The sequence below is a fragment of the Tupaia chinensis genome, unplaced genomic scaffold (genome assembly GCF_000334495.1).
Source record: "Tupaia chinensis unplaced genomic scaffold, TupChi_1.0 Scaffold146386_1, whole genome shotgun sequence".
In the NCBI taxonomy this organism is placed as follows: domain Eukaryota; kingdom Metazoa; phylum Chordata; class Mammalia; order Scandentia; family Tupaiidae; genus Tupaia; species Tupaia belangeri.
This window is the reverse complement of record NW_006206241.1, coordinates 2,120,133-2,131,451: the sequence shown is the minus strand read 5'-3', so window position 1 is coordinate 2,131,451 and position 11,319 is coordinate 2,120,133.

Sequence of the window (11,319 nt, the reverse complement as noted above, 5' to 3'; positions counted from 1 at the left end):
TACTCTGTGTAAGAATCCTGGTGTAATGTTCATTTATTGAATAGGCCTGGGGAAAAAAAACACAACAACTTTTCTGATATATATGCCTTACCTTTCAAGCAAAGGAATTCTGTAGGTAAGCAATAATTGTATTTTTCAATCTATTACTTAGACTTGCCACAGCTCAGGCTGGAATCTAATATATGGGTGATGGCTATAACTCAATTACGGAGCCTCGGTGGAGCCCTGGTGTATTCAGAGAGTAAAGGAACATAGCGGGCAGCTCCTGCGTTTCTCCGGATGAGTGTGTGTGTGCGTGCATGTGTGTGTGTATGTGTGAGCACGTGTCACCTGCTCTGGGTAAGCTCGTCTTGTTACCTCTTTGACTACTGAAGTTGTAAATATGCAACTAATTATATCAAGCCCAGTCATTTAATTTCATTGCTCTTAACTTCTCAGCCCGTGTCAGGCCATCAATGGAGAAAATTGCATTCTTTTAAGATTACTAGATACACAATTGCTACTGCAGGCCTGACTGGTGGAGAGTGTCCTCCAAACACTGGAGGTGGGACACCACGGCAGCACAGTGTTCCCACACACGCCAAACACTGGAGGTGGGACACCACGGCAGCACGGTGTTCCCACACAAGCCAAAAGCTGAAAGAGGGACACCACGGCAGCACGGTGTTCCCACACACGCCAAACGCTGGAGGTGGGACACCACGGCAGCACGGTGTTCCCACACACGCCAAACGCTGGAGGTGGGACACCACGGCAGCACGGTGTTCCCACACACGCCAAACACTGGAGGTGGGACACCACGGCAGCACGGTGTTCCCACACACGCCAAACACTGGAGGTGGGACACCACGGCAGCACGGTGTTCCCACACACGCCAAACGCTGGAGGTGGGACACCACGGCAGCATGGTGTTCCCACACACGCCAAACGCTGGAGGTGGGACACCACGGCAGCACGGTGTTCCCACACACGCCAAACGCTGGAGGTGGGACACCACGGCAGCACGGTGTTCCCACACACGCCAAACACTGGAGGTGGGACACCACGGCAGCACGGTGTTCCCACACATGCCAAAAGCTGAAACAGGACACCGGGCAGGCAGGTCTCAGCACAGCCAAAGTGGTACGTGTGAAAGAAAAAAAAACCTTAAAAAAAGAGGCATGTAGTGAGGATGCCCTACACAACAACTTGCAAGGAAATATTCTGACAGCTGGCAAAAAGATTTTAGCTCGAATTAGTGCTACTCTTGGGAAATGCTAATGAAACCTGTTAAATCAACCTGCACACCAGAAGTGCAATCATCTTAACCTTCACACTTTATGACCATCACGCGATTTCATTACCTGGACGTTCTGATTTTAAATGAAGAGCCATCATGACAGTCTTGGAACCACAGACTATTAACTGAGCATTGTACGGTCAGAGCAGTGCATCTTCAGATTCTGTATACTAATTTCTCAGGGTAATATTCATTGACAATACTGCTTATTAAACCTAATAATGAATTGAATTTTAATTGTTTCCATTACTCCATAATTTCCTAAATAAGTATTTATCGTATGACCTAGAAAGTCTTAAGATGACAGTTCATGCTTGCCTATTCGACAGGTTTTGAAATGTGGACCATACTTTGCCTGCTCGCCTATCATGTAGATGCTTACTTGGACTGAGAATCAAATGCCTCCAGTTAATATATTGGTGATGAAGGCTACACATTAAAAATATGCAACTCTAAATATTTATGTCTGTATTGAAAATCACAAGGTGATTCTATTCTCATGTAAAAGCCAATTTCCCATTATTATCTAGTTTGAAATGTGGGGATTTTTTTTCTTTTGAAGGAGAGACAGGGAAGTGAAAGAGAGACAGAGACAGATATTTTCTGACAGTGTAACCAGGCCGTGACCCTGCCAGCCCAGCCTCTAAATAAGCGAGGACTGTGGGCGAGTGCCTATTCGGGTTGGCCTGGGACTGAGCTTGGGCCTCCATGTGACTCAGCCTTCCAATGAGCGGCATTACTTATGCACCACCATGGTTGGGCCGAAAACTCATTATTTTTAAATTTCAGAGTGCTTTCTTTATTTCCTGAAGATTGACTTTTGAAGCCTTTATTCTGTTTCTATTCTTGCTTTTGTTATTTTTTTTTTATTATTCAACAGAGCAAACCTGCACTTGTCAGGAAGAGAGAGTGAAAGTGAGGTAGAACTCTCCATGAGAGATGGAGGATGATCATGCCACAATCTCTTCTTATTTTTGATTGATTTAGTTTTTCAATAGTCATTTAGTTTAAATTATTATTATTATTATTATTTTAATTTGTCAGAGAAAAAGGGAGAGAGAAAGTGAAAAAGCAAGCCATTAGGTCCGGGATTTGAACTATAGTCTGCCATGTGGAAATCCAATACCTTAGCCACCATGCCACTTGCTGGTCCTGCCACAATCTCCTTTATTTCTCTCTTCTTTTAGGATTTTGAGTATGCACACACACGTGTAGGAATGTTTTACAAGCTGCTGGGTCTGGGACTTGAACTGTGTAGTATAGGCCTTGTATTATCTAGCTGCTTTAACTGCCCTGCCACCTGCTAGTCCCTGAAACCATTATTCTTTTATTTTCAGATTCTTTACTTGACAGAGTAAGCAGGTTCTGGAGCCAGATCACGGGAGATGAAATTATGACTTCAACACACATTGCATGAACGTAGGCAGATTATCTAACCTCGCGGCACCTCAGGTTCCTTCCTGTAGAATGGGAGTAGTAGATTTAAGACTAGCATTAAATCCCAAAACCGGCACGGGCCTTGACCAAGGTTGTAGAGCCAATGCATTAAGATCAGTATCTCTAAGAGATGAACACACAGTTACTTCAGAGAAAGTGCTAGCTATGAATTCCTTAGAGTATTTATATATATATATATATATATATATATACACACACACACACACACACACATATAGAAGAGAGTATGGACCAGAGTAACAAATCTTCAGATTCTTTACAAGCTGATATCCATTGGCAATACTGGTGATTAAACCTCGTGATAGACACCTTTCAGTTACCCAGTCTTGAGAGCTGGGTGCCTAAGCTCTAGGCCCACCCAGAGGACAAGATAAGCAAGAATTTGAGTGGGAAGCAAGAAGAGGTAGTCACCTTCCTCCATGTCTATGCGGTCAATTCCACACCCCACCGCAGCTGCTGTCTGTGCCCAGGGACGAGCCCTGGACCTCCACACCACTGCCAGAAGATGGAGCGAAGCCATGGACCCCACATATTGGGTCCATGTGTCTGTGGAGCTGGAGTTGGTGCTGCTCACAGCATTACACTGACAATGGATCATACCATGAGTGAGGAAAGATTTTTGTTTTTTACGTCTGATAAAGCAAATTAAAAGGCAACACTGCTCAGGATTGATGTAAAGTAGAATATGACCTAACTTTCTTATATTTAGACTCTTTTCATCATTTACGTATTTGTCTTAAAGCTTTATGAAATATGTTTTATAGTTATTTTTTTAAAGTATAGAATTATCTTTGTGAATGAAAGTCAACAAAAAGCAATCTAGGTTGCATTTTAAAGTTGACCACAGCATAATGAACGAGCAATCAAACCAGAGACGTTTTTTTTTGTTGTTACAGGGTATGTGCATTCACCAGAGAGAGACAAAGAGACAGAGAGACAATGGGAGAAGAGGAGAAAGTGCCTCCTCCAAAGGTGTGGCCACACCACAATCCCCTCTCTCCCACCTCCGGGAGATAGTAGGTCAGCACACACATGTGTCTGGAGTGTTTCTTAAGCCAGCAGGTCCGGGACCCAAGCCACTACAATCAACTGCCTGGGACCCGGCTGCCTTAACCACCAGGCCCTGGGGCTGACCCACATGAATTTTCTTCTGCTAGAGGCCAGGTGCACTAACCAGAACATAGAGGGGAAGTGAGAAGGCACCACTTGTGGGGGATGGTCTTGTCTCCTTTTGGGATTTTTGGCCACGCAGGCACATGTGCAGGGGTGTTTGTCAAGCTGCCAGGTTCCAACCTGAACCGCACACTCAGTCACGTGGGATCCAGCTGCCTTCACCACCACGCCACGAGCTGGCCCACAAATGAATATTGGAGGACATGCTGGAAACCCTTCAGAATTAGAAGTACATGGGCAAGGGATGAAAACGCTGCTACGGTGCTTGAAATTCCGGTTCACATTACCTCTGCAGCATAGCCAGGACTACGGGAGGTGAGATGTGTACTACCTCACTGCAGGTAATTTACTGGGATTCTTGGCTTCTGGCTACTGTGTTTTAATAAGGGAAATCCAAATCTACTTCAAGGTAACAAACTAAAGTAAGTCTAATACCTTCTAAAGAGACATACATCAAAGAAGGTAAGCACTGGACTCAGTTTCCATATTAACAGCTAAACAGCAGCGCCTGTCAGTTACTGTTGATGGGCATCCAGACCACCTACTGACCACAACTCGGTTTATTTAAAAACAGTAACATTTTGCTGAGTTGACTACTATTTTACCTCTTAAAATTACTAACTACTCAAAATTATTATTTTTTTTTAAGTTTTTGCTTTAGGGCGCTTGTACTCTCCAGAGAGAGAGAGAGAGAGATAAAGACAGAGATAGTAAAAGAGAAAGTGAGAAATCACCCCCCGGGGGGATGGCCCTGCCACAATCCCTTCTCCATTCTCCTCCCAGGGTCTTGGGAATGCATGCATACATGTCTGGCATGGTTTTCAAGCCACCAGTTCCAGGACTCTAACCATGGTTGGCCATGTGGGCATCCTGTCACGTAATTGCTATGCCATCTGCTGGCCCCCAAGATGATGTTTTAAAACTATAATATTTATATGTTTTACAACTATTTCTTCTCTAAAAGAGTATTTTTTTAATTTAGCTTATTTATTTACATATTATGTCCTTTATGTAACGGCAAAGGAAAGACACAGGCAGATACCTGCAGCAGGACCCCAGGCTGTGACCTTCCTCAGCTCTGCAGCCAGCCACGGCCACAGGACACTTGTCAGCACATCCAGGGTTCGGGGTGACCTCAAGATGTAAACCCAGGACCTTTACACACAGCTTCCGCACTGCACAGCAGCGTCCCTGCTGTCTACATCAGGAATTTCTCTAAGACCACCATGACTGTGTTCTTAGAAAACATAATGAAGTAGGGTTGGTAGGTAGCATGACGGTTGAGGCACTGAACCCCCACATGGCTGACTGCAGTTCAAATCCCAGACCCAGCAGCTTGAAAATCATGCTGGGCACGTGTATATGCATTTCCAAAATCCCAAGAGGAGACTGAAGGAGAAGGGATTTTGGCATGGCCATTCCCCCGAGGGTGATTTCTCACCTTCCCTTTCCCTATATCTCTCCTGTGAGTACATGAGCCCTATAGCAAAACAAAACACTCAATGAACACAAAAATGGAAGAGTATCTACTGATGATAATGTGTATAGTAATAGATTTGACTGGACTAATGTTCAATGTATTCCTTTTGGGAAAATCCATTTTGTGTGTTCTAAATATATACACTGATTGACTGTTAAAATAAAATAAAATAAAATAAAATAAAAGTGAAATTTCAAACAACAAAAAATGACATAAGTTAAATAAATTAAGCCTCCTTGTAATGATGCACCACTTGGCCCAAGAAAGCCAACTGTCTGTTAATTACCCATCAGATGCTCAGCCATCAAGCACAGGGTGCTGCCATGTTCGGTCTTGCAAAAACATGATAGAAAAAGACATCTTCCAATAATGATTTGGGGCATTGTTTAGCCAACAATTCAAAAGCAACATGCTAGAGTTTGAGACTATTTATGGAGAAGTACATACATCTGTTATAAAAGCAATGAAAGATGCCCTTTACAAATTTTTTAGTTTCTTTTTTCCTTTTTTTTACATGTAATTACTGTACGTCTTTAGAGGACACAAAATGAATCTCCCCCCACAGACACACTGCATATTAGTGCAGTCACAGATACTACCAAACACATCTCAATGATCTGCTGATGAAAAGATGCCTTGGAGTGTCTGCCGATTAGCCTGCTGTTTAGAACACACTTCTGGAGCGCTCGTGTTGCTGGAGTTCTTGTGATGTTATGATCCATGAAATCACAGCTTTGACACAAGGGAAGTTAGGGGTTAATTTTTTAAAAATTTGCTACAGGGCACATGTGCTCACTAGAGAGAGACAGAGAGAGAAAGAGGAAAAGTGAGAAAGCACTCCCCAGGGGATGGCCACACCGCAATCCCTTCTCCTCTATTCTCTTCTCAGGATTTTGGGCATGCTCGCACATATGTCCAGCATGTTTTCCAAACTGTCAGGACCAGGACTTGAACCTCAGTCAGCCATGTGGGATACAGCTACATAACTACCATGCCACTGGTTGACCCTTGGGATATTGTGAAGAGTCCTTCAGCAAGGTTAGCTTGGACACTCGGTATTTGGTGAGAACTACTTGGTCAGCAGAACATCAGAACTAAAATCACCTGAGCAACATCCCAACTTTAGGAAATCTTTAAAGGGGCACTGCCAAATTCTCTTCCTGTGTGGCTCCTTCTCTAAGTATGATGGTGGCATTAAGGATCACTTGAACATAAGCAAAATAGACTCTTATCCTTCTTGCCACTTACTGAGTAAATTATGGAAACAATACATAGTCGCAAATGCGACTCAGCTTCAGGTCTAACAGAGTTGTTGTTGAGAGATTTATCCTGTATGCCCATGGCAAATAATGGTCAGTAAGAGGAAGGATTTCCTTTTCAATAGGAGGTTGACCTGCACCGTTGGTAGTTATTTACATTGGTCCTTGGGAAAGACCAGTGTGTGCCTAAGCTCACTGTTCAAATATCTTCACTCTTGACCTTAGACTACCCAAAACAGCAAGAACATTTGCTAACATTTTACCATTTTGTGCTTTAGTTGCACTGTGCTTAGATCAGTTGCAATCCTGTCCTTTGAGCTCATTCTGGTTTTGTCCCCCCTCTGAGTAACTCAGACTTTCGAAAAGCAATACAATGTCCTTCCCTGCTCAGATGTGGCACTGCCACTCAGTCACCCGCAGGAGCTGGTGACGTGCAACCATTGTAATCCTACTCTTCACCGCTCCTCCTGCACTCCTTCTGATAGCCCAGTGCCTAGACCGAGTAATCCTGGGCTAAACGTGCTGTTGAATACATACGTGTCCAGTTGTCTATGGATCCGTGAGTTCCTGGGGGCATTTGGTAGAGGAGCTGAAGAAATAGATGACAGATTAAATCCCTTGCCTAGAAGAGGATGATCTGCTTGTGCTCTGGAGGCTTGAAGAAGGTGATGACAAAAAGCATCAAGCCTGGAGACCAGGCCCTGGCCAGCTGGTGTAATAAAAACAGTCATATTCACAGTTTGAAATCCCAGAAAGCTGCTAAACCACTGCAGAATTTCTCACCAGTTACCCTCAGGCCTTCATCAAATTCTCATCACTCATAATACCTCATAGGTGGTGCTGTGAAGAATTAAGGGAAATGCTTAGAGGCAGGGTGTCCTGCCAGATCCACTCTCTTCCGTGTCACAGGGAGGCAAGTGGGTGGCGGCTAAAGTTCCTGGAGTGGATGAGAGGCCATGAGTGTTGGGGGGAATGCTCTGTGCAAAGAGGCTAGAGGGATGGGTCGGGAACAGAGCTGAGGTGGCACCTTACAGACATGCATGTACCTGCATGTGTGCACACACGGGTATACATATGCATACACACAGGTACCAACCTGAATGTCCACACATGCACACACACACACGTTGAGGAGTACCCTTGCTGAAGAGTTATTGGATATGAAAACTCATAAGCAGTTGAGACACAGCCCCTGCAAACATGCTTACACACGTATATGCATACACACAGGTACCAACCTGAATGTCCACACATGCACACACACACACACGTTGAGGAGTACCCTTGCTGAAGAGTTATTGGATGAAAACTCATAAGCTCAGTTGAGACAGCCCCTGCAAACATGCTTACACACGTACATACACATTCATGTACACACACACACGAGTGTGAGGAAGTGCCATCAGTGCAGAGCGACTGCTGGAGCAGTGGCAGAGCTGAGCCAGCTCCGACCATCACACACACACATGCTCCACACACACATGTAACCAGCAGGGGAGTACACATTGTACAGGGCGAATCGGCAGATTTTGATGCTACCAGTGTTTTTGGAAGGATTGGTCAATATTTGTATTTAACAGTTGAGAGTAAACTACAGAATTTGGTAAGTGGGCAAAGAAATCTATCTTTTCTCCACAGCCTTAATCCAAAATCACTGTGCCCCGGTGCTCTGGACCTGAGACAGCCCTGGAAGGGAGGGGATTCTGGCAAGACTTCTGGGATGTCACTCAGAACAGTGCTGTTGACTGGTCCGAACGTTTTTGTACCTTTCTGTAATTTTAAGGTTGTATCACTTGGATCTTAAGTGTCTAGGGTAGGGATTATTTTATATAAATTCAAGATGAGAGATAGTCTTTGGCTCTTGCTTGAACTTAATCACCACATCGTCGTGTGTGTGGGTTTGACCACCTGAGTGAAAGGCAACGTGCACGGGAGAGGACTAGATTACCTGGGCAGAAACCCCCGAGACTAGAGGCATCACTGCGGCTCGTGAGGGCTGTGCCAGGCTCCTGTGGCCTCTGCAGGGGCTGGTACATGCCGACACCCAGCGCACGTGTGCTCAAGTTGCTCCATCATAAGATCAGGCCAGCCTCCATCACGTGGCCACATTGTGGTCTCCCAGGTTGTTTATTTCCCTGAGACTCAGTCTCAGATTGTCACTTGGTATTATTTCACTGTGAATTACGGCAAGTCAACATAACGAGATGAAAAGTCTCCAGAATACTATTAGTTAGAGGTTTTATTTATTTGTGAAGTTTTAATCAATGATTCTATTTGTTACTCTGAAGAGGTGGGGGTCAAAAACCTCCTTCGGTCTCTAAAACCATAGATTATAAGGGAAAAAAAAAAACATGCTTCACTTTTTTTTCCTTTCATTTATTTATTTTTACATTTTTCCACAAACACTTACTTTACATAGCAAAAATTTTAGCGCATACTCCATAATTCTTGACAGTTTACAAACAACTTTAAAATTTCAAAATACTGAATTTTAAAGATAATGTTCAAAATATGTCTTATAATTTTGTATAATTTTATAACTCTATAACACCAGAAGCAGTATGGTTTCAAATATATATATATATATATATACATATATTTTTTTTCTTTTTTTTTTAGAGTGCAGACACTCGGTATATATTAAGTGGGGACATACATTCTTCACTTTTAAAAGTCTGTTTTCTTTTATTTACATTCACAAACCATTTTTTTTTCATCCTTTTTAATTGCCATTAGCATGCGTGCTTACCAGAGGGAGATAGATACAGAGTAAGAGGGCGAAAACTCCCTCTGGGGTCATGGTCACAGCTCAGTCCTTTCTCCTCCATCCCATCAGGACTTTGGGCACGTGCACACACACACACACACACACACACATGCACACGCACACACACAGACGCCCAGTGTGTCCCTAAGCTTCTAGGGCCAGAATCCAAACTGCAGTCAGCCATGTAGGACCCAATTCCTGTAACTACGAGGCCATGGGGCCAGCCCTCTCAGAAACCACTTTAAAGTACAAGTAGCTGGTCTTCATGTGTGTGAAAACACTCACATTCGAACATGCGAATATATATTTTAATATTTAAATTTTATTTAAAATTGGTGTTAGGTGTGACCCACACACACAGTTATCAAATTAAGGAGCAGGATTTTTCCCCGTGTTAAAGACACACAGTAAGGTTTGGAATACCATTTTACCCATGTCAAAGTCATGAAGTAACGATCCGAACGCTGAAAGGTGCCAGAGGGGCCCTACAGTGGAAAGATGACAGCTTTTTTATTTTTAAATAGGAAGAGACATATGAAAAACAAAAAAATATAAATGATGAAATGTAATTCATTTTGAGTCGTAACAGTACTATAGCAATATACCAGAATCACACTCACACATACATCCACGTTCATACAGAGAAGCAGAAGAGCTGAGACGGGCCACGGGAGTCATTCGTTAGCATATATTTTGTTAAGACAACGAGCTCTCCATATTTCTACCACGATCCCCACTGGGAGTCTTCAGTCCACAGAATGATCCTAATTGAATTTTCCCTGCCTAAATGGAGTCTGCCCTGATGTGAACTTGCTTCGAACATGATGACAGGATGGGATGTCTCCGAGCTTCAGTTCCCTGAGACCTTGGGCCCTCCTTCTATTACCTCCATTATCTAAACAAATAACCTTGGACAAATCAATTTACATTAATCCAACCTTGTGGTGCACAACTCCCTAGCTTCTTCACAATGTCTCAATCAAGATTCAAATGAATCTGCTTCAGTATGTAGTTATGAAAGAACTTAATCTCCTACTTAAAACACGAGTCCATTGAACATTATCTTCAAATAAAAATTTTCAATAAAAAGAGTTTAAAATTTCAATTAAAAAATAGAGATCATATGAAATCACAGTTATTTAAATATATTCAGAAGACTAGAATCCAGAATCTCTTTATATTTTTTATGTAAAAAATAAACAAAGGAGAAAAAGCCCAGTCTAGATCCAAGCTAACGTTGTCATAGACATTTTTCACATTTCCTGCTGCTCAGGCTGGTAAGTCCTAGCACGCAAGAAGTTCAGTGAAATCACTGGTCAGGTGCTGGGTTCCAGAACTGCTAGAATAACCTCTTCTGACCCCTTTCAGTCGCTGTCCTTGCTCCCTTTGCACTGAGGTTTGCCGTATGCTCTGGCTTGCCCTTGTGGTAGGCGGAGTATGCTGCCCTTCGGGTTTGGCTACGTGTGTGGGGCCATGGGTACAAAAATACCCCTAGAAGCAGAGGTCACCATCCTCCCCTGCATATTTGCCACCCCGTTAGCCTCAGCCCACGGAGGCTGTATTTGGAGCAGTGTTGAGCCATGTGCCCTGGGAAATGGCAGACGCAGCTGGTCTACAGAAGGTCCAACCAGCTGGGCATAGCTGACGTCAACCAGACCTAGGGACACAGGGACACATGAGAAAGGAACAATGGCTGCTGTTTAAGGCAAGTTTGAGAGGGATTGGTTCCACAGCAATGGCTGACTGACATTGGCGGGAATGCTGTGAGCCAATGACTAACCGGTTCACTTACTCGACGCGTCTCAACTGATCATGCCCACATGCATCAGCTACGGACACGAAAAGGAAGGGGCTCTAGATTAGAAATCCCACACTAAAATAGACAACACAACTTCCAAGGAAA